Source organism: Salvia miltiorrhiza, chromosome 5, assembly GCF_028751815.1.
Source record: "Salvia miltiorrhiza cultivar Shanhuang (shh) chromosome 5, IMPLAD_Smil_shh, whole genome shotgun sequence".
In the NCBI taxonomy this organism is placed as follows: Eukaryota; Viridiplantae; Streptophyta; class Magnoliopsida; order Lamiales; family Lamiaceae; genus Salvia; species Salvia miltiorrhiza.
The window spans coordinates 13,017,507-13,022,257 of NC_080391.1; the positions used below are offsets into that span (position 1 = coordinate 13,017,507).

General features: G+C 39.6%; 1 long non-coding RNA gene across 2 annotated transcripts; it reads right to left on the bottom strand.

The window, feature by feature from the left end:
* Positions 1–269: 269 nt before the first annotated feature.
* On the bottom strand, positions 270–3,412 carry LOC130986122 (uncharacterized). 2 transcript variants are annotated; one of them, XR_009089169.1, is made up of 2 exons: positions 3,001–3,412; positions 270–558 (listed from the first exon to the last, which is right to left on the bottom strand). It is a non-coding gene; the product is annotated as an uncharacterized LOC130986122 (long non-coding RNA). The 2 variants fall into 2 exon arrangements; XR_009089170.1 differs by lacking the exon at positions 3,001–3,412 and adding an exon at positions 1,155–1,615.
* Positions 3,413–4,751: the final 1,339 nt, after the last annotated feature.

Genomic DNA, 4,751 nt, shown 5'->3' on the forward strand with positions numbered 1-4,751 from the left:
CACATAAACATATTCATGAAGCATTTTAGAACATTAACATCTTTAAAACGTTGAAACTGCAGTTACCTTCTTTCCTTGATTGAGCACGATGCAATGGAGTGTTGAGCGGTGCCATATGAACCCGTGTAAGTCTAAAGAATCAAACTAGACTCGACTCTTTAGAATAAGGTTTCTAGGGCCAGAGCGAACGAACCGCTCTGATACCACTCTGTCACAGCCCACTATCCCAATGACGGGTTAACCGGGGTTATGACTTGGGGTGAACAATAAGAAATGGAAATGGACAATTACTTAACATTAAAGTATATGGAAATGTCACTCATAGATAAAATGCTAGGATCATATATGATTATTTGGATACACATAATTGAGAACTGATTAAGGTGGTTACCCAATAACACGTATCACAACTTCATATCATAGAGCTATCTTAATCAAAGTGTTTTGCAGCGGAAAACGTGTGAGATATACATATGAAGATGTATACTCAAGGTTACATTTCTTGAAATGTCAAAGGAACACCCGCTCAACATCATTCCATTCCATCAACTGCTCAACCTGCACATTTAGAAATACATGCAGGGCTGAGTATAAAAATACTCAGTGGGCATAGCCGAAAATACAACATGCATACATATATAAATTGAACTGCCATAACAGTAACACACAGGGGTTTTCTTAAATGACCTGTGCTTACTAAAATATTTCTTTCATTTTCATAAAGTCGATCGGCCGATCATTTTCCTTCATATGATCCATATCTGTTCATTTCTGTCACGCGCCGGGAAGGAGGCCTCCTTACCACGGACGCCAAGACCGGTCGCAAGCGACTCGCGGTCTCCATAAGTGTACACGTTAACCCTAGCTAGCGACCTTTGTCTAGCATAGGATCCCAATTGGATTTCCTTTAAAGTTGGCGAACCAACACAGATAGGATACATATAAAAACATAAACATTTTTGGCAGTCAATCATTTCATAAACATTTCATTTCATTTCATAAACATTTCATTTTTATTTCATAAGAGTCATTTATCATTTGGGCATAATAATAAACTGAAATTAACAGTTAAAATCATCTCATGCATATATTCGTATAAGAGGCCTACGACACGCAGGGGATCTCTATATACGTATAGTAAAAGTAATGCCCACCTGGATAGGCAAAGCCTGAAGATCATAATCACATAACCTGTCTTGGGAAAACAGTGCTAATCCCCTTGGTCCACAAAGCCTACAAGAAATTCTATTCTTAATAGGTCTCCTTGAATCTAATCTTAAGTCATGGTGTAGTGCTTAACATTCTATGATTCACTTAGCCGGGTTTTTAATGAATAAATAATTAAAAACATTTCTCTTGAGTTAAGAACACCAACAATATTCTTACTCATCTTTCTTTAATAATTGGAATTATAAATAAAACCAATTAAATCATAAATACTTTTTATTTCATGATGCAAATGAAATGTCATGTCATGCTTAGCATATGATAAGTAATTACTTAAAATATGCACTTAATAATAATTTAATATTATTATAAAAATTATCCTTTAAATAAATTAATCAAACTAATAATAGTTCAATTAATTAAAAATAAGAAAACCCAATTTAATTAATTGAAGGCAATCCAAAGTCTTTAAAAATAATTAATCAAACTAATTAATAGTCTAATTAAATAAAATAGGGAAGCCATTTAAATAGATGAAATAGAGCTCATGCTTAAATAAATAATAGCCCATATAAATTTAAAAGATGAGGCCCAACTCAATAAAATATGAATGGCCCAGACTGAATAAAATAAATCGGGCCCAGCTAAATAAAATTAAAAATCGGCCCAAGCTTTTTTTAAAAATCGCAGCCCAAATCTATTTAAAAATCGAAGCCCATCACTCATAAAAATCGGCCCAAAGAGATTAAAACAAAAGCCCAACTGATTCAACCCAAACCTAAGCCCAACACTCCCAAGCCCAAACCTAGCCTAGCCCAAAAACTCCCTCCCTTCTTCTCCACCTAACACACGCACACACTCACTAATCTCTCTCAGCGGCGCTCACTCTCTCTCGCCCTCTGCGCTCTCCTGCCGCCGCTACCGGACGGCAGCGCCGTCCCCGGAGGCCGGCGGCTCCGCCTCCTCTCTCCTTTACTTCGACCTCTCTCCTTTCCTCACCTCAAGTCTCCCTCGAAATTCCGCTGCCGCCGCCGCCGAAGCTTGCCAGAGCAACAGCGACAGCCGCTGACGACGCTCGGCTCTCCCTCCTCAAGTCGACGGCACCAAGGCCGCCGGCCATCACCCCTCTCTCTCTCCTCCTTGGCGACAGCAACAGCAAGGCTGCCGCCTCCCTGAACTCCCTCTGCTCTCTTAACTCCCCCTGTTCTAGGTCCGGCAGCCGCGGTCAATGGCTCCACGCCACCACCGTCAGCACACCCCTCCCTCTCTGAAACTTCCGGCTGCCACGACCAGCAGCTGGTCGCCGCCGCCGACGCTCCTCCCTCTCCTCTGCTCAACCTTGGCCGATGGCACCGCCATCGCCGCCCTCAAATTCCCAGCGAGTAGCAGCCACCAAGCTGCCACCACCGCCGCCCATTTCCCTTCTGTTCTTACTCAGACGGCAGCAACGAGCCACCGCCGACTCTACCCGATTCTGACTCCGGCGAGCAGCAGCAAAGGGCCGCCGCTGCCATCGCCATTACTCCCCCGCCAGACTCGACACTTACAACCACACAGTCCACACCCGACAAAGCTCAAAACTCAAGTTTGAAGCATGCTTGTTTATCAATATCTATCTCATTGCTTTATTCTCAATTGTAAAAACATTTGATACTTTTGCTTAAACACATATATGGGAAGATATACAAAGATATATGTATATGTAAAGTTCATTTCTTTATTCAGTCCAGTGGATGGGTTGTTGTGGTGCCTTTGTCTAAAACAAGTCATGAAAGAGGTACATGAAAGTGTAATCCGTAATTTGAAACAACTTAGAATTTGGAGAGTAAAAACCTTGATCGAGAGGGATGCTCAATTGTGTGTGCTGAAAATAGGTGAGGGAGATGAGCTTGATGTACATTCTGAAAAAGCTTGCTCCTGAAGTTGAGTTTCCATTCGTTTTTGCGAGGGATTTGTGAGAAGTGGGTGGGAGATTGAGTAGAAGTGGAAGGGGATGGGTGAAGTATATCAGTGGGTGTGCTACTGCATGATTTTTGCAGGGAGTTGGTGGTGGGAGTGGGTAGTGATGATAACTTTTCAAAAAGGAGGGAGTAGGTGGAAGAGTAGGTAGATGTGGGAAATTTGGTGGAGAAATTAAATATAATAAAATAAAGTCTTCCGGGTTATACTATGAAAACTGTAATAATTCTTCAGGGTTTGCTGACTAAATGCTCGCAAAAATGCTTTGAATGCTAAATTAAATAAATATGCGACGCACATAAATTTAATAACTAAATTTACAAATGTTTTTGTAAATTATTTTTTTTGTTGGAATTAAAAATAAATTTATTTTCTTTATATCCGGCGTGAATCATCTTACTTCTAAATTTCGAAAATAAATTCTAAATTTAACTCAGGGAAACGGGGTATTACATTCCTCCCTCCTTATAAAAATTCCGTCCTCGGAATTGCATATCTGATATTCTATCTTGTGATACTAGTCATTCGTTTCATTAATCTCTTTTGTGGCCTTTTCCATCCTGTGATGGTTCCACTACATGACGAGAACAATATTATTGCCTCGTAAAACTTGAATCTTGCGATCAAGTATCTGGACTGATTTCTCATCACAACTTAGGTCCTGGCTAGGACTACTTTATCTTACTTAATCACATGCTTTCTTAATTGCGAGGTGTTATACGTATTGTATACATCCACAATGCTTGGTGGCAGAGCCAACTTATAGGCTACAAAGGCCTAACTTATCTAGGATCTCAAAAGGTCTTATATAACGGGGTCGTAACTTGCTCCTCTTTCCAAAACGTATAACTCCCTTTGAGGGAGAGACTTTGAGGAAAATTCGATTCCCAACATTAAATTCTAACTCCGATCGGCGTTTATTGGCGTAAGACTTTTGTCTATCTTGAACTTCTTTAATTCTTTGCTTAATGTGGTCGACCTTCTCAACCATCTATTGGACCAGTTCAGGACCTAACAGCTTTCTTTCACCCACTTCATCTTAGTAAAGTGGTGAACTACTTTAATTGTTTCCTTCGTCCTAAGTCACCTTCTCAGATTTGACTAGGGAATTCTAATATCAAACTTTTCTCATCATCTTGGTAACTTTCACTTAAAGATTAATGGCACTCCTTCTGCCATGTAAACTCATTTTCTCATTTTCAAATGATTATTTAATGGGGGTTTCTAAGTTTCTATTGTGGTGGCGTTCCAACTTATTCTTGCTGTAGCTTCTGGCACTTTAGCCAAAGCATTCACTCTCTTAACTTGAGCCTACTAGCCTTGGGGTTGGGTTATACCTTAAGTTTAGTTTTTGTTTTTTTTTTTTTTTTTTTTTTTTTTTTTTTTTTTTTTACCTCCATCTTGAGGTGGTGTACATATCTTGTTTGTGCGTGAACTTTTTCCTTCTCCAATTGTTGTAGTGACTCGGTGGTGAGAGTCTCGTTCATTGCTTGTTCCTTCATAATATCTCCCTAGTTTACTAGGGAAATTGAAAGTCTCATGCCGCGATTCATTTACGAACTCCTTTACGCATTTCTCATTATTCATTTATAAATGACTTAAATAAGCGTTTTAAACTCTATAAA